Source organism: Hemicordylus capensis, chromosome 5, assembly GCF_027244095.1.
Source record: "Hemicordylus capensis ecotype Gifberg chromosome 5, rHemCap1.1.pri, whole genome shotgun sequence".
In the NCBI taxonomy this organism is placed as follows: domain Eukaryota; kingdom Metazoa; phylum Chordata; class Lepidosauria; order Squamata; family Cordylidae; genus Hemicordylus; species Hemicordylus capensis.
Window position 1 is genome coordinate 48575738 of NC_069661.1, and position 26921 is coordinate 48602658.

General features: G+C 42.1%; 1 long non-coding RNA gene across 2 annotated transcripts; it reads left to right on the forward strand.

Annotated features, from left to right (window-relative positions):
• The first annotated feature begins 684 nt into the window (after nt 1-684).
• Nucleotides 685-17752, forward strand: LOC128325835 (uncharacterized). 2 transcript variants are annotated; one of them, XR_008307666.1, is made up of 3 exons: nt 685-1505; nt 6136-6302; nt 16750-17752. It is a non-coding gene; the product is annotated as an uncharacterized LOC128325835 (long non-coding RNA). The 2 variants fall into 2 exon arrangements; XR_008307667.1 differs by lacking the exon at nt 685-1505 and adding an exon at nt 5379-5499.
• Nucleotides 17753-26921: the final 9169 nt, after the last annotated feature.

The following is a 26921-nucleotide window of genomic DNA, read 5'->3' on the forward strand; positions in this document are numbered from 1 at the left end:
TTTCATTAAAAACACCTAGATACAAATTTTGCAGGTATCGATTGCGCAAACTCTATGCACAATATGATTGACCATTTTATATATAGGCCACAGAGGGGTGAGAAATTAGGTTATAGGTTATCAGTGGTCTGAATTCTTCTGACCAATGATTATTAAGACAAACAAGAAGACGAAATTGAGGGGGTAATGCCAAAAACAGGATATAAGGAAGTGAGATGGGGCAGCCAAAAAGGGGAGAAAGGAAGGAGAGAAAGTGTGAAGACATATAGCTATTGATTTTCGACAGCCAGATTTCTGATTGTTGCCAAGAACACGGTGCCTGAACCCTGAAACTGTCTCTTACTTCTGTCTGCTGAAGGTTGTCAATATTTGGGTGAGAATAAATGCTGTTAATTTCTAATCACTTGTCTGTGTGTTGTCATTGGTCTTGGAGGAGGTCTTGGCTTATTTTAAGGCACTGATTTAAAATAAGCCAAGCAAAAGGCAAATTACCTAGACTTCTGAATGCTGTTTTCTCCTTTGAGAGGAGGGAATTCTGACGTCCCAATCTCTTACAATTCGACCTAACACATTTCACATAGATAGGGGAAAGGGTCTCATTTTATAGGTAGTTTAAATAGGTAAAGTAATATCAATGCAGAAATCACAATTATTTGCATGTTTACACATAGAAGAGGACACCAGGCTAAATGCAGCCCACTAGTCATGGGATATGGCCTGCCAGAAGTTTCATTAATGCCCTTACTTTTGCTGCCTATTTGCATGTGGCCCACAAATCTGAGGTATCTTGAGGTCTGTTGTGCTGCCATACCAGTGCCTCCGTTCTTTCTAACAAGTCATGCTGCCTGGGCCTGACATAAAAGTGATTGAACTGGATCTTTGATTATAACTTGTCCTACTTCAAATTCAAATCAGTGGAGATTTTGGTCCAGAATAATTCATAAATAAGATGCTTGGTCACTTTTTAAAAACTGTTTGGTTCGTTTCCCCTCCCCACACAACTGGTTCAACAATGCAAGGCCCTGACTTAAAATAAGCCTGTCAGTTGTTATTCCAGAAGAGCTGGTTTATTAGAAAAACAGGCAAAACCATTGTCTCAAGTTCAGAGACAGAATGTTTTCCCAAGAGTCAACAAAAAATTGGCACTGCAAAAATGTCATTGATGCTACTTTAGTTTCAAGAATGCAGTGTGGTGAACTTTTGATACAAGAGTCATAAAATAAACCCATGATCTGCATTGTGTTTTGAATTCAAATTGTTCATTCAACAATCTTCCTCTTTTCCAAATAAAAGTATACGATTGTGGCATTAAAGGTATGGTTCACAGAATATATATACTCTTGCAGACACATTAGCTTCACTTCTTCAAAGCACAATCCTCACATTTATTTTGATGTGGTCAAATCACAACACTGGGTGTGTGTTTTTAACTTCTCTTTTTTTTTTTTTACATGATGATGAGCTTATCTTCTGAAGTTGGAGAGCATTTTGGTCATCTTCAGTTGGTGAGATCTAGTATTTAGCACTCAGTAGAGCACTTTAGTTTTAAATAGGTCCCTGTGATGTGATAAATATTGGATTCTGGATATGGATTCTGGATATGAATATACATGAAACTTGCCTTACATTGTGTCAGACAATTGGTCCGTCTTGCACAGTGCTGTGCATTCCCTGGCAGTAGCTCTCCAAGGCCTCAGGAAGTGTTCTTATTATTTATTTTATTTATTATGAGATCAGATCATTGATGGAGGCAGTAGCAAAACACCCACTACCACTTCCACCACCTCACTCGCCTCCTTCCTGATCCTATTGCCAACAGAGCAACTCTTCATCAAGCAGTGATGCCACTTGCTAGAATAGTGTTCTTCACTGCAAAGCCCATATCCCAGTGGTGGCTCCCATCAACTCTAACTGAGGGTCCATGACTAATTGTTAGCTAGGCCTATGCAAACCTTCAGCTGAAACCAAATAGTTTCTACAGCACACCCTGGCACTGTGCAGCAGTGACCATTCCCACCATGCAATGCTGAAGTTTTCCCTGCACCAGTGCAGCTCCTTTAAGGGAAATGGAGCATCAGGCCCCAGCTCCATCTTGCAAGTTGTGTGCAGAGTGCTTTGCACAAAGTACTTTCTCTATGAAGAAAGCAATGGCAAGCACTTCCCAGAGCTCCATGTGCATCTTCCAAGATTGCCCTGTGGTTCAACAGGCCTCCATTCCTCTTAAAACCCTTCCCCAGCACTTGGCAAAGTACAGCACTGCATGGAGGCCAGCACAGTGGGAGATTTCTCATCTTGCCTCAGGTACCCTGAGGTCTTGAGCCACCTCTGGGTGCTCAAGGAACTCTAGGACTCAGTTATGGGTCCATATGAAGGCATGTTCAAAATAACCATCAGAGTGATGAGAAATAATAGCTGTGTCTTTACTGTACTAAGACTGTACCTGAGAATAAAACCTAAAATATCCCACAAACAAGTTTTGGGAAGCATTGGGTCTGTTCACACAACCATCAACATCAGGGTAGGAGGCCTTGTACCCTGGTTTTCATTGTTTATGAACTCATAAAAATCCCTCCAGCCCAGGTTGTTCAAAGCAGGGTAGCCTGGCTTTTGCACCCTGCTCTTAACCAATGTAGGAGGGAAAGAAAGATCTCCTACCTTGCTTTTCTGGTCATGTGGATCCACTCAACTTTTCTATCAGCAGCAGGCCTGGAAACAATAGAAAGCTGTGGCTGCAGGAGCTGCCATGCGTGAATATGTCACTCTGCAATGCACACGCAGAGGCTATTCTCATGCGCACAGGAAACCAGGCTAAGGGAGCCCAGCCCAGTTTCCTGAGCATGTGTGGACTGCCAGGAGTCATGCGGCTGCTGGTGGTAAGCCCACTTAATTTCCCCCCCTTAAATGAGATTAGTGGAGCGAGTGCTCCACTAACCCCATCTCAATTATTGTGTGCTGCCACGGTGTGGCTCCATGCCACAGCAACCCCAACTGGGAGGCTACAACAAGCCTCACCACATTGGGGGGCTCCCCAGAATAAACCATGCACTCGTGTGGAGCATTCTCGGACTTCCAGGGGCCAGGCAGCCCCCCATCCCTGCCAATGACGGAGCCATGACAGAGCCAGTAATCGTGTAGGCAGCCAATCTGGCTGCCCAGGGAGGGCTGGATGCTCATGTGCAGGGAGAGTTAGTCAAGCCCACTCTCCCCACCAAACCCCTTCCAACTCTCCACACTGCTCATATGGAGAGCCTTGCTATGTACTTGCTGCTGCTTCAATAGGGCTGAGTCCACCTCCTCCTCTTTCATGACCAATCAGAGGGCAGTTGATGACATCATGAGGCTTTCCATTCTACTGGCAGCACAAAGCATGTTGGGAAGGCATCCTAGGCCTTTGGAGAACATTCTATGCTTGCAGCTCCCAGTTTTAGTAATGGAGGCCTCGACCAGCTTTCTTGTGTGTTTGCTGACTCAAATAGTGGTTCTGATAATCTGTGCCTTAGCACATAAATCTGATGGCAAATAGTTTCAACCTGGTCTGAAGAAGCACAAGATGCTTCCTGCATCAGAAACACAATAAAATACTATCTGAATTAACACTCTTAAAAAAACAACTGTCACTAATTTATGAACTGCATACACATTTAAATAAGAAGTGAAACTGAATTTCTTGGCTATTGGTATAGTTTTAAATATCATAATACACTATAAATCAATCTGCACCACTAATATAAATCAAATGGTGTTTAATTACAATGATGTGTCTGCATTAGCAAAGCAATAGTGACCAAAAACAAATACTCTTTATATCATGTTGTCTCTACAAATTAACCCAGCATGAAAACAATAAAGGAACAGACCTCTTAATTAGCATTGTTCTGCAGGGCAGACATTATTGTTTTCCACAAAGCTGGAAACAACATGAAGAATTTTGTCTATTATAGCTTTAAGGCATTTGTTTCTACTTTCCATTCATGGTCCAGTTCCTCTTTCTTCTAGATTCATTGCACATGCAGAATTCCCACTGATGTTAATGGGGCTCCAGGTGTAGAACAGGTGCAGTTGGCATAAAGAAACAGCACATCATCCCATAATGTAGGTCACAGGGTGAGTTCGGGAGCCATTTTAGCATTTTGTCGAAAATTGGTGGACATCTGTTCTCCAAATTCTTAACCGCTAATTTCTGTTGTGCTATTAATGTTATCAGAAGACAGAGGTCATTTTAAAGATCAACAAAAGGCAGATTGGCTTTATCTGAAAATTTAATAAGTGTGTGTGAAAGTGTGAGTGTGATTTTGCATTATCTCTCACACTATCTCTCATATCAAGTGAAAAAAATTGTAGGGGGAAGCTTTTATAACAGAAATATCTGTATTGTGATGGTTTTAATGCTTCCAGCAACCAGCATTCCCAATTCAGCATAAATACTAGCACTGGAAGATGCCCTGTGGAGTACACCTTTTAATCTATCAACAAGATGGCTAAACTGGGTAACTGATCCAGAATGCATAGTCTAATCCCCCAACAAAATTACACACACTTTACTAGAAGCAAGAATTGTTAGAGAAGCATTATTTTCATACAGTAAGCTATCTGCCAGCCCATCCTAAACATTCTTGATACAGTGCATGGTGTTTGCCAGATCATACCTAAAACATATAAATCTGCAAATGGACATATAAATCTACCTTGGAGATAGCTGAACATGAGCAATAATGGAGTAGAATAAGCTCACAGGTAGAAGAAACAGGTGGTTTTCCAATGAACTTTAAATTATTTGTGCTCCTTCATAGCAAAAGAGTAGCATGATTTAAATGTGGTCTCTAATTTTAAAACAATTACAATACCCAGAAATATATCTTTGTACAACTTGCTTTAATTTCAATAAATGCAGAAACCAGTCCTAGTTTCAGATTTACCTCCAAAGCTTTACCACTTTACCTCTATTTGTTGTATGTGTAAAAGTTTCACCCATGAATTCCTAGATACAGAATGTACAGTAGAGGAAAGCAGTTGTTGTTAGTGACCAACCAGTAACCTTGACAACCAATGGACTTAGTTGTGACTTCCCAAGGAAGAAGGACAGAAATCTGATTTTAGGTGTGAGATAACAGGATAGAGTAGGGCAGGGGTTCCCAACCTGTGGTACCCCAGATGTTGCTGAACTACAACTCCCACAATCCCCAGCCACAATAAATTGTGGCTGGGGATTATGGAAGTTTTCATTCAGCAACATCTGGAGTATCACAGGTTGGGAACCCCTGGAGTAAGGGAAGCCAAAGGAAACCTTTTTTAAAAAACCCCAAAATATCTCTGTAGTATTAGCATGTGGAAAGGAGAGTAGGACTGTGCTTTCTGGCTCTGCCCCATCTTTTACCTGTTGGACCAGAGGCTACACATGTACAGCTTGTATGCACACTGTGGCCCCACTGGATGCCAGGAGGAGTACCATGCAGGATGGCGGGTGGAGCGCCACAGTTTGCAGATGCTGCTTACATGCCGGTAAGCACCTGCTTATTACTCCTTAATAAGCCCTTATGCTCCCCCCGCTCCGCGGCGCTGCCCTCACCAGCCGCTCATGCTTGGAAGGCAGGGATGGGCACATACACAAAAGGCAAGGGTATAAGATGACATGCCTGTATTAGTGGCTGTTGAAAATGTGCAGATTTCTCATATCAAGAGATGAGTTGGAACAAGCTGAGGCTCTGCAAACCTGCCATTCCTCTTGGGTAGTTAATGGTGGACAGCAGACTGGAGGACATTACCAGAAACTCTTCAAAGACCTGAAGGTCTGTCACATCAAAGAGGGCAAAGAATTGTTTTCTGCTGCCCTAGTTCTGCTGGACAGCTATCTACTGGGGATGCACTCGCTCTGGATTTCCTGCATGGAGCAGCAGGGTTAGACCTACAAGACCCTTTCGAACTCTATGATTCTATGAACCTGCATAGGTTGGGCCAGTGACTACTGTTACAATACCCTTCTCCAATACTACAGTGCTACTACAATACAACATGTACCCTATTGTTACTATGCCTAAGTAGTATGTACACATGAAATAATTAGATATTCTTTCTCTGATTACACTGACTCAGTCCTCCTCCCCTTCTTCTTTTGCCTCCCTTTGTGTCTGTTTCTAGATTGTGAGCCCCTAAGAAGAGAACCTGCCCTTTCATAATGCTGTAAAGTCTTAGATGGATGCAGGAAGAGGAAGAAGAAGACTCTCCCTATACCTATTCACATTAGCCCACATGAACATCTGAAAAGGGATTAATTCCTACTGTTAAAGTGCCTCAGGAAGAGCAAGGTATGACAATGACATAATGGACGTGAGCGTAATGTAATCTCAGAATGACTGGTGACCACCTGAGTAACACAGCTGGTCCCTCATCATTGCCATTAGCCCGTACTCCTAAGTGGCCACTGTACAAACTAGATCAGTCATGCTGCACAAGGAAAGCCATGAGTTTTAAGAAACAAATGGGATAAGCAACTTGGAAAGCCTGAAACCAAACCCCCATACATTCTGGCAAGGAAACACAAAGAGAAAAGATGCAGTGCAATTGCAAATGCCAAAAGAGAGAGAGGGCTGTCTTCTTTCTAATGGCATGCTCATAAAGTTTTAATTAGCTGAGTTTCAAAAAACATGACCATCACATCGATGAAAATCAACCACAGTTTTGATTTACAAGTCTGCAAAAGATTACTTGGTAGCAATCAGGATGAATCTCAGTTCTTATGCCCAGAGCTCTCTCACGTCATATAAACACAAACAAATGGTGTGGTTATTGTCCTTGATTGCATGAACATTTTTGTACAGGCAGCTCCAAGGAGTTGACATTATCAGCGGCACCATTATACAAATAGAAAGAAGCACAGACTTTCTTTGCTGAGGGTTTCATCCATTTCTTTACCTTTTAAATATGTATCATGATGATAGCCTAATGTCTGCAGAGGCAAGCAGACACTTACATGTGAATGAGCCAGAACAAACATCACAGATAGAACTTTCATACAATACGTCATATCTGGCCTGGTTTACACATACAAAAAGAACAAGGTAGGGTTCTGAAGTGGTGGAATGGACCATAGCCCTTCAGATGACAGATAATATTAGAAACCTAGGAAGCTGCCTTATACTAAGTCAGACATCATTGGTCCATCTTGTTCTATGGCTCTTCAAAGTTTCAGGCAAGCATCTCCCCAGCCCTACCAGGAGATGCCAGGGAGTGAAACCTGGACTGTCAAAATGTAAAGCAAATGTTCTACAACTGAGCTACAACCCTATCCCTAAGTGGAATACCTTCTAACAGACAGTGCTCACATGTAGGAGCTATTCTCATGACCAGAGCTACCTGGGTAGGAGAGGATTATCCCAAGTAGTTCTGGTCATCTGGGGCACCAAGAGTCCTATCAACCCAGAATTCTCTGTCCCTGGGTAGCCCATATCGGCTATCCAGGTTAAAAATGAGGAAGGAGGAGAACAACCCTCTTCCTACCATCTTCTTTGGTTGTCTGTGCCACCGCCACTTGCAAAACTAGTCCTAGGTGGCTGGTGGCCATGTTAACCAGATAACTGGGTGGGGAAAAGAGGAGCCAGGCATTGCAGAGCTGCTCCCATGCTGGGATCAGCGGCTCTGCTGCTCACACAGGGCATTGTAGAATCCTGGCTTACAACAACATTAAAACATGAGATAAAAACACACAACACGTTAAATCATAACAACCCCCACCACCAAAAGGGGGAGAGAAAATACAAAATACAATACAAAACAAAACAATTTTTAAAACATTATTTTAAATCAGTTGCAATCAGATCAAAAATTTTAAATGTAAAAGGCCTGAGTGAACAAAAAGGTCTTTACCGGGCAGCTAAAAGAACAAAGTGAGAGTTTTCCCCACCTCTCATCTGAGCTCTGGAGCTTGCTGCCACACTGTTCGTGTGGGCACATGAGAGGCAGAGCCCAGAGGAGGCTCGTGTCATGTGGGAGCAGGAAGCTAAGGGGCCACCTTCTCTTCTGCTCCCGCCAGTTTGGTTGTGAGAATGACCTTGTAGGCATCCATCCAAATACAAACCAGGGCTTAACACAGAGCACAATTCATTCCTGCTACTGCAAGACCAGCTTTCCTCCCCCAGCACATTATTCAGTGCTCCTCTGCGTAAAATGGGGTGGAGTTCTACACATCCATGAGCTAAGAATTCTAACTGAATATATTCATATGCTATAATAGATACTCTAATAATCTATAGCACTGAATGAAGAATGGCCTTAATTTGCTTGAAGAAGCAGCATACCATATATATACAAGTATTCCTATCAAACTATGTATTAGCATATGGGTGCACATATGATTCTTCTGCTTCTTAAACTGGTCTTTCAGTTTAAATAGTTAAAGAAGAGCTTACAAGCAAGGGGGTTCCATATCCAAACTCAAGCTTTTGCATCAGTAAGATGTAGAGACCTTTCTCGTGATATTTGCAGAAAATAGAGCCCTTTCTTATGATATTTGCAGGAAAAGGGCTTGAGGCAAAGTGGGAAGGAAGCCTTAGAATCCTCACAGAAAATCTTCAGCACCATGCTGGGCAGGCAGATCACCCACCCAGATGATTTCTGAATTCTGCTGGAAGCAATGAGGTTTAGGGGACCGGGAATCTCCCAGAACTTCCATAATGCACTGTATGAGCTTCAAGGAGCATGGGCTGGTAGATGATTGGGAAAATACACATGGCAAAAAAAATACATGTGGCAAAGAAAATACGTGTGGCAAAGAAATACGTGCAGCAAAGAAGCAGTTCTTTTCTGCTCATATTGCATCTGTGGGTTCACGTCCAGTGGAGTTATTCAGGGTTGTGAAGGGGCTAGTACATGCCTTCCTTGAATCGGAATTTGGAGCCATCGGTTACCCGCTGTGATGTGTTTAATGATTTTTTTGCAGCTAATAACTCTCGTATTCGGGCCGACTTAGATGGAAACGCTACAATTGCTATGGTGTATGAATTGGAGGTGTCCAGCAACTCCTCTTATGTGGTTCGACTGGATCGGTTTCAGTTTGTGACTCCTGAGGATGTGGACAAGCTGATTGGAACGGTGTGACCTAGCATCTGTTCTCTTGACCCTTGCCAGACATGGCTTATATTATCTGGCAGGGCGGTTGTTGTAGAAGGCCTAGTAAAGATTATAAATGCATTTCTGAGGGAAGGCAGGATGCCTCCTTGTCTTAAGGAGGCAATTATTAGACCGCTTTTGAAGAAGCCTACCTTGGATCCCTCAGAGTTGAGAAACCTTAGGCCAGTCTCCAACCTCCCATGGCTGGGCAAGGTAATCGAGAGGGTGGTGGCCTCTCAGCTCCAGATGGTCTTGGAGGAAACTGATTATTTAGACAGGCTTTCAGGCAGGCTATGGGGTGGAGACTGCCTTGGGTGGCCTGGTGGATGATCTGCTATTGGGAACTGACAGAGGAAGTGTGACTCTATTGGTCCTTTTCGATCTCTCAGCAGCTTTCAATACTATCGAACATAGTATCCTTCTGGAACATCTGAGAGCACTGGGGGTGGGAGGCATCATTTTACAGTAGTTCTGCTCTTACCTCTCAGACAGATCCCAGATGGTGTTGACTGGAGACAGTTGCTCTTCAAAATCTGAGCTAATGTATGGTGTCCTTCAGGGCTGTATACTGTCTCCAATGCTCTTTAACATCTACATGAAACTCCTGGGAGAGATCATCAGGGGATTTGGTGCGGGGTGTTATCGGTATACTGATAAGGTGCTGGTTATAACCTATAAAGCCCTAAATGGCTTGGGCCCTGGGTCTTTAGGAGAACTTCTTCTTCACTATGAATTGCACCACCCACTGAGGTCATCTGGAGAGATCCGTCTCCAGTTGCTGCCAGCTCAACTGGCAGCCACATGGGGAGAGGCCTTCTCGGTTGCTGCCTCAAGATTGTGGAATGCGCTCCCTACTAAAATACAATCCTCCCCAACTCTGGCAATTTTTAAAAAGCTTTTGAAAACCCACTTCTTCACCCGAGCTTTTTTGGCTTTTTAAATTTTTAGGTTTTAATCTACTTTGACTTTTTAAATAGTTTAAATTGTTTTTAAGTTTTATGTATGTTTTAACTTGTTTTATGTTATTGTTAATTGCCCAGAGACAAAAGTTTGGGGCGGTGTACAAATTTGATAGATAGAATAGAATAGACTAGCATAGAATAATTTTAAGAGAGCGCTTGCTCCCTTAAGCTTGTTTTGAAGGTGGGATTTGAAAGCGGGTTTGCCACTGCACCTCCACCGGGAGCCAAGCAGCTCCCGGCAGTTCTCACATGCAGGTGAAACCGGGCTGGGCTTCCTTAGCCCCATTTTGCCTGCATGTGAGAATAGCCTCATAATGTAGTGGCTGAGAGGCTATGCTGCATATCAAGGCTTCTCCCGTTCAAATCTCATCTCTGCCATGAACTGATTGGGAGATTTTTGGCAAGCCATGCCCTCTCAGCTGCAATTGCAATATGGGGATAATACTTATTTAACAGGTTTGTTAAAAAAAAAATACATCAAGATAATTCCTATGAATTGCTTGCATGTTCAAAAAATACTATACAAATGTTATTATTCAGAAAAACTTTCCAGGATTGGTTGATAGTCTGTAGGAGATTCCAATGAACTATTTCCCTCTCTGAATGAATCATTTTGTTTCAGAATACTTTCCCCAGGAATCAAAATATAAGCAGACAAATGTTGAACAAAGTCCTCTTACACAATAAATGATTGTTCCATGGATAGCTACCATAGAAATGGGGGGAAGTGAATATTTATGATATTTATGAACGCTATTCCTCAGTACTAGACATTGTTTGACATATGAAGCCAGGCCTCTCTGGGCTGAACACCAAATAAAAGAGAGAGAAATAGGAAAGGGCACACAACTTGAAAACCTCTCTTGTCTTGTGTGCATCCAGCATAATTTAGAACAGTCACATCTGTCGAAGCAAAGACACAAGCTTGCAGAGAGCTCATTTCCCCTGCAGCAAAGCATTCCTGTGTATAATTAAGCACATTCATTACAGTTCTAAATGAGTTAAAGTACTAATATGAGAAAAATAATAAAACTAATATACTTTATGCATGATTTTTAAGAGTGGGATTATAGAGATTTTCACATGGCATGGAGTGTTACTGAGAAAAAAACACATCAATGGGACTTCAATGAAATGATGCCATCCTATATTCCTTTGTAATGCTTATCCAGGAATTATGACCAAGGGCACCATTCTGGAACTGCTGATTCACAAAGGTTTAGTAATTAGAAGTTGTTTCAGATTATCTGCTTTCTAACAGTGCAGGAACAATGAAATAAAATACTGAATGTTTAGAGGAAATGGCAGGATGATCATGAATAGTAATGAAGACATTAAACTTGATTGGAGAAGTAAATTAATCAAGGTCAAAATAAGAGTCTAAACAAACAAATGGCAGAACATGTCTGTTCTTTACCACTGGTGATCAATTCCTCTGATTTCCTGGGGATACAAATCAATCCTCCTGTAATTTGTGCTGGCATGTCTTATTCCAGTTCCATCAGATTCATTCCCTCTTCATCTTCCAGTGCAATTAACCAAATGTTCATCCCTTCTCTGACTTTATGTGGATTCAGATGATCAGGTTTTTCCACATTGCATGGTGCCTGATGCAAGATCCTGCTAAGCTGTCTGAAAGGATCCAAATTGTGCCAGTCTCTGGATGCACCATTCATTCATCAAGCTTTTGTTCCTTATCAAACAACATGTAGTAGCTGCACAGTTTAAAATAAAAAAATATAAAAAATTAGGTAGGCATTCTACCCCACAATGGCTGGTCATGTGACTACACAGTGAAAAGAAAAGGCATCTGAATCTATTGGTACTTTGGTACTGTTTCTACGCATTCATCTGCCTAGCTCCACATAATTCTTTCCCATTGGAAAGTGAGAAAATGTTCGTTATAAAGCATTCAAAAGTAGGGATGTGCAAACCGGTTCGAATTCGAACTGGTTCAGTTCAAAGGTTCAAACTCAGACCAAACAGGGCATTGCATTTCTGGTTTTTTTTCCTTTACAGGTTGTTTCTTGTTTTCACAGGTTGCTTTTTGTTTTTACAGGTTCTCACTTAGTTGCCCTCCCCATTGTGTATTTTATTGCATTGTTTTTTATTGTATTGTATTGTGGGTGGAGTGGGTGGGTAGGCTTGTTTTTAAAAGGGTTTTCTTAAAATAGGGTTTCTTTTTTAAAAAAAAGGCCCCCCATAGGTGTTTAATTTTAAAACATTCCCCCTAATGTACTTTTAAAAAAGGGGGGTCAGGTTTCCCCCAAATGGTTTTTTTTTAAAATCCCCCCTCCATTTAACCCCCCCTTTTTTAAAGCCCCCAGGGTCTTCGGGCATGTCTGAGCACCATGTGGCGAACAAAGCTCACAGCAGGGTGGCAGGCAGAGGTGGGAGGGTTCCCCAAGCTCGTGCGGCAGGCTGTGGTGGGAGGCAGAGAAGACACCATCCTGGGGTCTCAGAAGTCCCCATCAGTGAATTCTTTGGCACAGGTGAGGCTCTCCTATCCAGAGGAGCTTGCTGCTGCTGAGCCATGTCCTGGACCAGTGGTGGGTCCATTGGGTGGTGCACCACTGGGGCTGGTGCCCAGTGCAGAGCCTGGCGGTGCAGGGGGCTCTCCTGCCAGGGCAGCTTCTTCTGTGGTGGGGGTGGAGGGCAGGGGCTTGACGGCTGGCAGTGCAGCCAGATTTTCCCTCCCTCTTGCGGCCCCTCCAATGCTCCTCTTGCCACTCAGTGGGGGGGGGGGGGCCTGATGATGCCCAGGTCGTGGAGGAGTCCAGTTCTGGGTCCTCCCAGTCTGGCTCCAATTTGTGTTTGGACTTGCTGTGTATGAGTTCTCTCAATGAATCCCTATGAAGATCTCCCATACACAGAGAGAGAGAGAGAGAGAGAGAGACCAGAAAAGCTACTCTGATAGAGATAGACTTGTTAAAAGGACAGTAACTGAAAAAATTCAGGGGGCGGGGAGACATGAACCCCACTGGCTTGGGGCTGCCTGGAGGGAGTTGTGGTACAAGTGTATAACCCACAAGTGTACCAATGTCTGTACACTCATTTGTGTTTTTGTTTGAATAACTGCATGGATACATTTTTAAAGTGAACCTGGGTACTGGACTCTCAGATGCATGGTACAGATAGGAAGGATACTGCTGTACCTATGCTCAACATAATGTATGAACTATATTTGTGTACAGATCTATAGACAGTAGACTTATTGTACAAGTATTGAACATAATGTGTGAACAGGATTGTAAGTAGGGATCCATGAACCAAAAGAGATGACAGAAAATGTATCTGCATTACTAACAAACTCATGACACCCACAATGGCATTCCCTGTTCCTTCAAGTAAAGCTAGTGTTTAAAAAAAAATCCTCAAGTATTCTAAAGCCAGGATAACAGTTTTCTGGACGTGTTACAACATTTTCCCCAGAGGCAGGAGTTACTCTAGCCTTCTGGCAGGAATTGTAATCAGCTCCCGTTGGTAGCTGCCACTGGATCCATGCACAAATCTTAAAGTCCACCTTCTGGGAATCACAGCTTGGTTTTCAATGTCTAATATTAAGAGGTATAAGATAAATAACAACCCTTGCTGGCGTGGGGGTGTGTGGTTAACATTTTTATCTCATCTACGTTTCTTTCCATACATGTTAGTCTATGCTGTATTCCTGTTCTATCACATAAAGTTGCAAGGGTTTAACTTGTTCTTGAGTCAGCCATTTTCTTTCTGGGACATCATCCAACAGTCCCTTTAATAAATGGCCAAAGGGCTTCAGGAACTGACCCTGGCTTTAAATCTTCTCTTCTTATGATTCAGTTAATCTAAGCATCTTTTTCTTCAGGGAAACGACAAATGTTTGTAAATAGCTTCTACTGCATTTTAATAGTGAATGTGATTCAAGACAGGGAGCTGCAGACAGTTCCTTTTTTTCCAAAGTCAGAGAAGTCTAGCTTTGTTTATCTTGTGGTTCTGATGAAGAATGCGCTTAGAAACTGGCTAACCATTGTGAAAGGCTACTCACTGGAAAGATTCTGTATCTTGACACATGTTTCTTTCAATTTTTCTCTCATAGGACCAGCACAACAGCAAGTAACAGGGAAAATAGCATAATTATAACTTAGCAAAAAAACAAAAACAAAACCACCCCGTATTTATTTTCTCTCTCTCCTTAAAAACATTGATCTTTACTGACTTCCTCCTCCTCCTCCTAAGTTTAAAGCCCTTTACCAATCTATCAATTCAGGGAACAAAGAGAGGGGGAGCTGCAGTATGGTGACAAGTTCTGCTTCCAGTAGGGGTGTGCATAAAACTGGTTTTGCTGGTTTGGCTCAAATCTGGACTGGATTCAGGGCAACCTGTCCCGGTTTGGTTTTGTCCCTGGTTAAACCGGACTTGGTTTAACCAGACTGAGCTGGTTTGACTGGCTCAAAGCCCTATTGGTAAAGGGGAATCTGGTGAGGATTCCCCTTTACCAGTAAAGGGTAACAGGGCGGGAGAAAAGTAAATAGGTACTTACAAGTGCCACAGGCAGTGGCTATAGCAGCAGCTGCGGGGAGTGGGAGTGGGGTAGTAGTGACTCCCTCCCCCACCAGCCTCCCCCAGAGTAGGTAGGGCTGGTGGTGGCCTGATTCAGAACTTTCTGCATGCGTGGAGGCCATTTTAATGACCATGAATGCACAGAGACTATTTGCATAACCACACAATTTGCATGGTCATGCAAATGGCCTCTGGGCATGCACATAGGTTACGAAAATCATCTCTATGCATGCGCAGAGGCCCGAACCGGACTGAGAAAGGCCCAAACTGGGCTGCTGCCAGCCCTACCTCCTCTGAGGGAGGGAGGGAGCCACTGCCACATCCGCCGCCCCTGCCCCCCGCCCCCGCAGCTGCCACCACAGCCGCCACTTGTAAGCACCTATTTACTTCCTTCTGTACCCCCTCTACCCTTAAGACAACCCCTTTTACTGGTAAAGGGAAAGCCTCACCAAATTCCCCTTTACCAGTAGAGTTCCAAACTGGCTCAGTTCGAACTGGGCCCAGATTGGTTCGTACTCGGACTGTCTGAGGCCAGTCCAATTCCACTCCAAGTCCGTTAAGCCAAGCCAGCTCAATGTCAAGCCCAGCTCAAACCAAGCTGACTTGTACACCCCTAGCCTCCAACCTATATACATTCATGAGAGTGGCTGGCATGTTGTGCAGTGAAACTCGGGTGGTTCTGAACCACCCATGCCACTGTGAACACCTAAAAAGCCCACTTGCAGTCTAGTGCAAGAGCATGCTTGTGCAAGTGCTTAAATGAGTGTAATTTCATTTCCGCAATGCTACTTTCACTGGCTGTAATATAAATAGCATTGTGGAAGTGTTATCCTACCAGGATAAGTATTTGTGCAAGACTGTCCCTTTGTAGGTCCTCACAGCAGCATATGAAGTTCAGAATCACTCGTGTGTCATTGCGCAATATGTCAGGCAGTGTCTAGGCCCATTCACAATGAGCTTACAGTGTACACAGGTATAGTCATTCACATGTTATGTTGAACGCAGGTCCAGAAATACACTTCCTATCTGTATCATGTATTTGAAGGGCCTGTATCCAGGTTCACTTTTAAAATGAACACAGGTACAATCATTCACATAAACATGTGTACAAGTGTGCAGACATTTGTACAATTGCAGAGGCACTCTAACCCCAGGATCTTGGGGAACCGGCCCGTGGCTTCCAAGGTCGGGGGGGGGGGCTCCAATGCACTCTTCCAGCATGCCTGCACAGAAAGGAGCACCTCACATTTTGCAAGGACAGACAGGCCCAGTGGCTATTCCGGCTGCCACCACCATGGGGCAGGGAGAGGCCTGCTCAGCTCACCCCCACCCCACACACTAAAGTAACTAAAGTAAGATAACCATGGTTTGGCATGGCGTGGCAGCGGCGGGGCAGGGTGGGTGCAGGGTGGCAGCTGGAGGCCCCTCCCCCAAATGCAGGGGGGCCTCACAGAGAAGGGCTCACAGAGGGGGGGGCCTCACAGCAACGGTGGTCCAGGCACCATTTTTGTCTAGCTGCACCCCTGTACACTTGTACAGCATAATGTCTGAATCGGGCTTCTGTAAAGAACTATTCTAGCAAACATCCATAGTTGAGTGGCAGAGCCTACTGCCACAATATTGACCACCATGCACATTCATTCTGCAAATCTGCATATCATTATCTCCACATTATACGTGGCATTCTGAAATACTGAAGGAAGGGTAAAATAACTTACAATTTAATAAAGAACTACTATACATTGTTAAAAGAAAAGAACATTCTCTATTGCAATAGCACACCAAAATCATCTCAAAAAATAAACAAGGATGTCCTTTACTCACTATCATCACAAATAAAAAATTTCCCTCACCAATTAAATAGACTTCCACTAATTATTCAACTATACTTTTCGCTGATGAACCTATGGATTAACCTGATTAAAGCTAGACAATTTACGATGCCTACTGGGGATAAAACAAACTAAAATAGAAACTTCAGGATTTTCTCTCCTCATCAAATAACAAAGTGTACTGAGTAACATCCCCCATGCCTCTTCCTTTATAGTTCACTTATGCTTGTATAACATTGTAGGGAAGTTCTAATTAATGCAATGAATATCAGTTCCAGCTGCAGCAGGATGTATATTTATGACTTTGCATTTTCTAGGTTGTGAAGCATTTCTGACTGAAAAAATACAAGTCTGTTTCAAAGAATGCTTTATTTTGAAGAGTGAAGAAACACAGGAAATAGACCACCAGATCCAGCATGTACCTCAACAATTAAAAGGGAAGTTACAAGTGCAGGGGGGAAGAGAAAATTGTTCCTTACTGGAAAGAAGCTATAAGAAAAGTGGTAGTTGTTATAAGTTTTGGTTTCATATGGATATGAATGGAAAAGAGCTTCACTTCTAGTTAGTAAAAGAAAATACATCTCATTAAAACATTGTATCTACACATACCATATTTATAAAAAGAACGTATGTATGTATCTATGTATGTATCTATGTATTTATCACATTTCTATACCACCTGATATGTACATCTCTAGACAGTGTACAAAATTTAAAATATTTAGAAGTTACAAATTAAAATAATTGACAATAACAATAGAATAAAATAGACATTAAAACAAGGTTTTAAAATTAATAAACTTAATTCTAATTAAAAGCCTATGAAAACAGGAGAGTCTTGAGGTTCTTCCTGAAAACAAACAGAGAAGGAGATGCTCTTAATTCAGTAGGGAGCATATTCCAAAACCCTGGGGCAGCCACAGAAAAAGCCCAGTCATGGGTCGCCACCAAATGAGCTGGTGGCAACTGCAACCGGACCTCTCCAGAAGATCATAATAGGTGGCAGGGTTTATTACAAAGGAGGTGCTCTCTTAAATAGCCTGGACCTAAGCCATTAAGAGATTTATAGGTAAGAACCAGCACTTTGTATTTCACCCAGAAACATATCGGCAGCCAGTGCAGCTCTTTCAAAACCAGTGTTATGTGGTCCCTTCATATTGTCCCAGGGACCAATCTGGCTGCCACATTCTGTACCAGTTGTAGCTTCCGGACTACATACAAAGGCAGCGCCATGTAGAGTGCATTACAGTAGTCAAGCTTAGAGGTTACCAGCATATGTACCACTGTTTTAAGGTCATTTGCCTTTAGAAATGTATGTATCGTAGCTGATGTATCAGAAAGCTGATAAAAAGCACTCCTGGCCACTGACTCAACCTGAGAAACCAGGGAGAGCTTGGGGTCCAGGAGCACTCCCAAGCTACGTACCTGATCATTCAGGGGGAGTGTAACCACATCCAGAACAGGCAGATCTAAACCATCTCTTGAGTCCTGCACACACACACCCCGCCCAGTCAGTAGCTCCGTCTTATTTGGATTCAACCTCAGTTTGTTATCCCTCATCCAGCCCATTTACTGCCTCCAGGCAGGCATTTAAGGAAGATATGCCATTTCCTGATGAGGTCGGCATGGATAAGTAGATCTGGGTGTCATCAGCATATTGATAGCTTCCAGCACCAAATCTCCTGATGATCTCTCCCAGTGGTTTCATGTAGATGTAAAAGAGCATTGGAGATAGCATGGAGCCTTGTGGAACTCCACACTTCAACAGTTCTTGCTTAGCGGAACAGCAGTCTCCAAGTGACACCATCTACCAGGAATCTACCAGAGACGTAGGAGTGGAACCACTGTAAAACAGTGCCCTGCCTGAGTGAACACCTCACTTGGGCGGTCCAGAAGGATACCATGGCCGATGGTATTGAAAGCCGCAGAGAAATCCAAAAGGATCAGCAGAGTCACACTCCCTCTGTTGTCAGCCAGTTGGAGATCATCCGTTAGGCCAACCAAGACAGTCTCAACCCCATAGCCCACACAAAAGCCAATTTGAAATGGGTCTAGATAATATGCATCATCCAAAACTGCCTGGAGCTAAAAGGCCACCACCTGCTCAATCAACTTGCCCAATCTACAGTAATATAAAATAAAAATGTCCATTATGAAAAACCACAGGGTCCTAATTAATTGAGGACTAATTAAGTCTTTAAAAATCACCTTCTGATTTGTTGAAGCAAAAAGTGCCACATGCTCCTTTGTTATTTTTGCTGCAGTAAACAACAATAATATAGTAATATGGGGGATGCAGTCATCTCAGTGACTGAGCATCTGCTTAGTAGGGGTGGGCATGTAATGGGTTTTGCGTTCCATTCTGAGCTCGGAACAGAATGTGTAACAGCCTGAACATTCCAACTGGAACACTGGGGAGACCTGGTGTTTCCACAGAAAAAGCCTGTTCTGTTTGGAACATTCCGAGTGTTCCGGCTTTTTTTTTAAAAAAAAATTAAGATAGTGAGGACAGCACTGGAGAGGTACCTTTAGCATTAAATCAATCCAAGCATCTTATATTATTCATTCATTCATTCATTCATTCATTTACTGACTTTATATACTGCCTAATATTGTAATCTCTAGGCTCTAGAATTAAAACATAATATAAAATATGAAACATTTAAAATTCATAAAAAATAAAAATCATAATAGATACAAACATTAAAATTTAAAAATACTTTTATAGGTACCTTTTAAAATTAAAGTAATTGAAGTTCTTACATATTCCTCGACCTTGGCTTAAACATTAAAGTAATCAAAGCTCTTATCAGTGGTAATGCACCAGTTGCCTCAAGTAAGAGAAGAGCTTTGATTACTTTAATGTTAAAGGTACCTATATGTCCTTGAATTAATTTAGTGCAAAAGGTACCTCTCGCCACCCCCCAGCACCACCCTCACTATCTTAATTTTTGTTTTAAGCCAGAACACTTGGGACGTTCCAAACAAAATTGGCTTGTTCTGTTCTAAACTCAGAACAGGACCCCCCACCTTTTCGGGGTGTTCTATTCCAAGCTCAGAACACTCAAAATGGACCGTTCTGAGTCAGAATTTTCTGAACTCAGAACATTCTGCACATCCCTATTGCTTAGCATGCAAAAGGTCCCAGGTTCAATCTTTGGCATCTCCAGAGAGAGCTGAGAAAGAATCTTCTCTGAACTCCTGAAGAGCTGCTGCCAGCTATAGTAGATAACGTTCCAAAGTAATTACTTCTCCTCTATAAGTAACTGAACAAGAAGCCAACTGTAACTGAGAAACAAGAGTTTGATATTTATTACTAAATAAACACAGGGAAAGAAAACAATAAACAGACTAACAGGGTCTAATGCAGAGAGAGAGAGAGAACCTCTCAGTCTGAATTCAAGACAACAAGTGAGGAGCAGATAAACAAACTGTGACTCCACTCCCAAGCCATTACATAGATATATTCAACTAGAGAAGCATGCCCTATAGTTATTTATTATTTATTTATTTTATTTTATATATTTTATACCGCCCAAAACGTACGTCTCTGGGCAGTTTACAACAAAATAAAAACAACATTAAAACATTAGTTAAAAACAAAAACAAGAAATTAAAAATATGACAATTTAAAATTTTAAAAACAATATTCTAAAAGAATTGAGACGATGTCTGTAGCAAATCCCAACAGACGATACTAAGCTAGATGGACAAGTGGTCTGATTTTGTATAAGGTAGTTTCCTACATTCCATAGCCCCTCTGGAAATCTTTTTTTCCACAGGAACAATGCCTGCCCCCCACCCTGAGAGGAAGCAACTTTATCTGTGGCCATTTCTAGGATGGTGGAGAGCATATTCCCATATGCCCTGGGAGCTTTTGCATACAAAAACCTGTCGGACTACTGAGCTAGTGCCCCTCATCAAAGTGAAATCATTTAAGGATAGAATGCTTCATATTTCTGTTCGGGGATTCAGACCATGACTGATCAGATTAAGAGTCTCAGTCTGATGCTCAATTGGCTGAGCCATTTGGGCACAGATGAGGTGATGCCCCTTCCCAGTTTCCACTGCTATATCATGTTGGTCCTGAATTTCCAACCAATAGTCTCTAGAGACTACTCTTCAAGCACTGAGTTTGATCTTCACAGGACAGCTGATAGATGCTGATATTAATCTGTTTTTAAATCTCATTTTCTGGTTCTGTCCATAGACTGAAGTCTTGGATCTGAACTTTTAATATTATCCTTGCTTCATTTTTCTCTTCTGGTTTTTGAATGTTGGCCCTAATGTATTACCCTGGGCATGAAGCTTTGCCAGGCTATTACTGCAGAGGCTTCTGTTGATTGCTTTACCTATTTGTTTGTTGATGTCATGCTGATACGTCATGAATGCCTCCATCAGTCCTCTACCATTTAAATATTTCAATATGTTGTTTCCATTTCCATCCTCATGGAAACTCAATAACAGTAATAAAAATAAGGCAATTTCAAAGAATGCCATGCCTAATTATGCTGCATTTGCTGATGTAATGGCCTTGCCCAATGAAGTGAGAGACGAAGCAACAAGCTGAGAACAGAACACCAGTTTTCATTGGTCTTTTATGAGTCAGGAAGTATTTGCCAGGAAGGTTTATGTTCATCTGCAGATATAGGCATATAACTTCCTTTCAGTCTCCCAAGACTTGAATCTGCCTGCCTGAAAATGTTTAATCAAGTCCTTGGTTCCAATTGAAGCTTCATTTAACATGTGAAGACTATTTCATTTCTCTCACAGTATGTGTTACATCTGAGCAGAAAAACCCAGGATTAACAGTTGCTGTCATCTTTTATCCATGAAAATGCTGCATAAATCCTCTGAGTTAGTAAAGTTCCTGTGAAGACCTCCAAGTAAAAAAGATCTACATTTGCCCTTTAGTGTTTAAGCCAGCCATCCTTATTATAATGAGAATAGCAGTATTCTTGTACCTTTCTGAGCCGTTTGCTGAGTACTTTTATTGGTGGTCTGGTTTATTGTCTATGAAGTGGGGCTACATCTGCTCAAATGTGTAGTTGGCCAGGCTACGCTGTCTGTTCCCAAGAATGCATACAGCATTCAGACACATTTTTCCTAATCGATAGATACTGGGAGTGCAAAATTAAATAGCATACACACACCTGTAGCTGTTTTTGTCTCATGCTTTCTGGTCACAAAAGTATTCTTTGTTACACATAAAACCATCACATCTGGAAAGCAGAGGGCATTTTAATAAGACCCAACACAGATTTACTGTCAAGGTTAAAAAGTTCATAAGCAGTTGTTGTTGTAGAGATTAAATTCCTGAATGTCCTCAATGGAGAGCCAAGATAAAAATGGTATGTCTTAAAATCATGCAAAACACATTCAGTTGTAGTATATTTTCATGGTGATCTTCATATTACTTTTGTCAGTACTAAATGCTGCTGAAGAGGCTCTCCTTGAGCAACTTTGGGTACAAACAAAAGTAATGTTTATGTTGCAGTAACTGCTGACAGTTCGATGAATATTGTAATGTGTGTGTGAATGCTGACAATCCTAAATGAACATGAATTTTGTAAATGTCCAAACAGATATATTTCTCAGATTTCAGACATAAACTGTGAATCTTAGCATTCGCTTTTGAGTTACTAATAACATTAATGGTGTATCTCTGGGTTTTGGACATTCACAGCATTTGACCGAGATTGTCAACATTCAGCAAATTTCAGGTACACATAAAGTGAAAGAACTGAAAAGAGAGCTATGTAAAAGGACAAGTAATATATAAGAGCTCATGGCACTTTCCAGATTAGACCCTACAACAGGGTCACAGCGTATCTACTTCCATACTTCCTGTGTTGTGACACCACAGTCCCTACGCTGTCGGCAGGGGGCCATTCACATTTCAGATGCCTTGTTTGGCATTTAATTGCTGCAATATAGTGCTATAGCGTTGTATGTGCATCACAAAAAGGTTGCTGTATTTTCCCGTATTTGGATTTTTTAATTCTGGAGATTGTTGTGAATACGATCCTGCCAAGCCTAAGCATTTTACCACGATTATAGCAGGTCATCTGGAAAGCGCCAGGGTCACCTAAAGAAATTGATTGGCAGTAGATTCGATCTGTTCTGTCTCTAAGGGAAAGTATTTCTTCCTGCAATGTATTATTAATCTTTGGAATTTATGAGTACAAGAACGAGTGACAGCACTCACTTAGATTATCCTAACAGGGAATTTGTGGCGGATAGATCGACTGTACTAGCCATGCTCGCTACGTACCTCAGGAGCTACATGCCTCATGTTACTAGCCATGTGTGTTGCTGTGTCCCACGCTGTCTCATGAGCTCGCTTCATGCTTGAGCTCCCCAGAGAGAAGAATTAATAAAGCTAGATTGGGGTAGCTATAAGAAACACTTCTTCTCTTCCTCTTTCTTTCTTTCTTTCTTTCTTTCGCCCTCAAGCCAATTCCCATTCCCAATACCGCAACTTGGTGAATGTGCCAAACCACCCACTTATTTTTTGCTTTCTGTACCCCCGTTACCCCAATACATCAGTTCTCTATTTTCAAATAACATGTCTCTATTCTCTTTTATGCCTTCCAGTCAGGAGCAGCTGGTGCAGGTGCAGCCAGGGGTGGGGTGGCATCTTTAAGCACAAAATAATAGGTGCTTACCTCTCCTCCGGCTGCAACTGCAAATGACCCCAAGCAGCAGTGTGCTGCTGAGCAGCAGCGCAATGCCTCCACCACTCACCTGGTTTCCAAAGAACCCATCTCCCACTGGTGGGCAGGTGAGTGGTGGAGCCCTATAGGTAGCAGCCAAGGGTGCCAAAGTGGGGTGAGTGGTAAGCCCCCATGGGTGCCAACTACCACTAAAGCCCCAAAGCAATCGGTCAAAGTGGAAATATTTAATGATTTTTAAAAATATTTTTAAAGTTGTATTATTTCTCCCATAGGGACTAAAGGGGGTCGGATTCTTTAATGTCACATAGATCCTACATAATGAATCCCTATTAGGGATGTGTGAACTGATTTGGGTAGAAATTGATTTGTACACAAATCTAGCTAATTCGGGAATTTGGAGACAGAACAAATCTGGCTAGATTCAGGTCCAAATCGAATCAGAATTTATTCAAATTCCAAGATTTGGATTCCTCTTATCAGTTTCCCCCGATTCCCAGCTTCCTTTAAAAAAAACAAAACCCTAAGCTCTAGCCCTTGTAGAAGTGGAGTTATGGAGCAAAATGTGTGGTCATAATTTTTCTAGTGTTTGGATTCTTTGTGGTGGTGGTGTATAATAACTTTCCCTCAATGAATCCCTATGAGGATTCATGACACACCTTCATTTCTTCTATTCATTTTGACTGTCTTTGGACAGTGCCAACTGCCATGTGTCAACTACACCCCCTCCCACCCACAAGGCTGTGGGTACTACTCAATTTATGTTCTAGGAATTTTTTCAAATGTTTAGACTCTTTGGTGTCTAATAACCATTCCTCATAATGAATCCCTACGAGGATTCGTTACACACCAAAAAGCCTAAACAAATCAAAAGTTCCTAAAATATAAACTGAGTACCCAGTTGCTTGCAGGTTGGGGGGTAGTTGGCACATGGGAGGCCACTAATTCCCCACCTCCACCAGCAAAGCAGTGGGGACAAAATGAACAGAAGAAATGAAGGTGTGTAATGAAGACACCAAAGAATCTAAACACTTCAAAAATTCATAAAAAATAAACTGAGTACCCCAGTGTGTATGTGTGTAGTGGGTGTAGTTGACACATGGCAGTTGACAATTGGCACTGTCCAATGACAGTCAAAATGAACAGAAGAAATGAAGGCATATAATGAATCCTCATAGGGATTCATTATGAGGAAAAGTTGTATACACCAAATAATCCAAACACTTGAAAAACAGTGACCGCACATTTTGCTCCATAACTCAACTTCCACAAGGGCTAGAGCTTAGCTTTTTTTTTTTTTTTTAATTAATTAAAGCTGGGGATCCATGTTAGGGTTAGGATAGGGAGACTTCGAATCCTCATTATTTCCTATGGTGGAAATATACAAAATCTGTTAAAAAATTAAACATCAACCAGCTGCCCCACTGCCTTGAAATGTGGTGGTAGGTGGTACCCATGGGGACCTACCCACCACCCCTAGGTTGTGGGTAGGTGCCCCTACCGTAGGACCTAGGTGCCCCTACCCTAGGACCTAGCTGGTGGGTAGGTGCCCCTAGGACCTTTATAGGTGGTCAGAATCGATCCAAATCCAAATCAAACCTGGGGTGATTCACGGGGACAGATTCAGACACAAAACAAATCAGAGGTGAATCGATTCAGGAACAAATCGAATAAAAAAAATTTGTTTCGTGCACATCCCTAATCCCTATGTGGAATGGTCCATCAAAGAATGCAACACTAGTTGGCATCCATGGGGGCCCACCACACACCCCGCTTTGGCACACCTAGGGCGACCACCAGCCCAAACACCAAATGCAAATTCACAAAAACCACCAAAGTGACCAAAATGAAGACTACAAAAAACACTACAAACCTAGCCTAAAACCACAAACCTAGCTACAGAGAAACCACAAACCACAGGGAAAACACAAACCTACTTACAAACTGCGTGCCTCAACCGACCAAGACAAGAACGCACAATCCAAACTAACGGAAGACTGCAAGAACACTGGAGAAAGCCGCAAACCAAACAAGCAGACACCACAAACACATTGCAAATCACAAACCTGCTAATATCATCAAATAACACAAACTACAACAAAAGCATTTAGACACAGGCATTTCAGAACAAGCAAGTGGAGCCTTTAAAAAGCAGCATTTAAAAATAAGAAAGCAATTCTTTAAAAAATGAGATTTTAAACGTTTTAAGATGACTAGGATTGGGAAGACCCAAGTTCAATTCCCCATTCAGCCATGAAACTCTCTGAGTGACTCTGGAACAGTCAAACCTCTCTCTGGAGACCACAAGCAAGGGAAGGTTGCAGTATTACCCTGTTTCCCCGAAAGTAAGACCTACCCCGAAAGTAAGACCTAGCAGTAATTTCTGATGTACCGCTAATTGCCCTAGTGCATTTTTTGGGGCTAAAATTAATATAAGACACTGTCTTATTTTCGGGGAAACACGGTAGCAGTATTAGCTCCTCATCAGCTGCAGAGACGAGCAGCAGAAAAAGAGAGATTCCAAGCCACAAGGTGGTTTTTTAACTTTACTTAGAATAACCCTCCTGGAGCACCCTCCCTTCTCCCCCACCCTGGCCAGTAGGGTGACAGGTGTCCTGAGTGACACACTGCCAAAGCCATTCAAAGGGCCAGACACATCTGGCTAATCATGGAATCCGCCGCACAGTCAATCGCTGCAAGTGACACAGGTGTCTCAAAATGGATGATGATCTCTTTTTTACTCAAAATGGAGGCTCAAGCCTCTCAGAACCAGTTCTATTAGGGCTGTGCTTGGTCCAGTTTTGCTTAGAACAAGCTCTATTTTTAGCCTACTTTCCCATTGGATTATGAGATCACCTGACATTCCGTTTGTCCAAGGTCTGTATGTACGTGTGTTCCCCCTGCCACTATCAACTTTGCAATGCCTCGACCAATATAAACCAAATTGGGTACAGTTGAAGGAACACATAGGGACACCTCAATGGTGTAGTTTTTGATGATGTCCTCAACCCCAGTTCAAGATGGTGGACGTGTGAATGTTTGCGGCGCAAGTGAACTTGTGAGCTGCTTAACTGATTTGAACCAAATTTGCAACAGCTGTATTTTTTATTATTTTATTATTATTATTTCTTGTTTACACAGTCAGAGAGCATTATTGACTGGTTTGTTTTAGCCAGACATTGAGTCCTTCCCAAGGACCTGGGATGGCTGAATTTTATTGTCAATGTTGTTGCTGTTGTTATTGATATCGTCGCAGAATATAGGCTGTTCCCAGTAAAGCTGCTTTTTGTAATTGGCTGATGGTGATTTCTGTGGCCCCTATGGTGTTGAGGTGCTCTTCAAGGTCTTTTGGAACTGCACCCAGGGCACCAATTACCACTGGGATTATTTTGGTCTATTTCAGCCACAGCCTTTCAATTTCAATTTGTAGATCTTTGTATTTGGTGATTATTTTCTATTTCTTTTTCTTCTATTCTGCTATCCCCTGGTATTGCTATGTCGATTATTTTGACTTGTTTTTCTTTCTTCTCGACTACAGTTATATCTGGTGTATTGTGTGGCAGATGTTTGTCTGTTTGTAGTCAGAAGTCCCATAATATTTTTACATCTTCATTTTCTTCAACTTTTTCAATTTTATGGCCCCACCAATGTTTGGCTACAGGTAGCTTGTATTTTTTGCAGATGTTCCAGTGTATTATTATTATTATTATTATTATTATTATTATTATTATATTTATATTTATATTTATATTTATATTTACATCCCACTCTTCCTCCAAGGATCCCAGAGCGGTGTACTACATACTTGAGTTTCT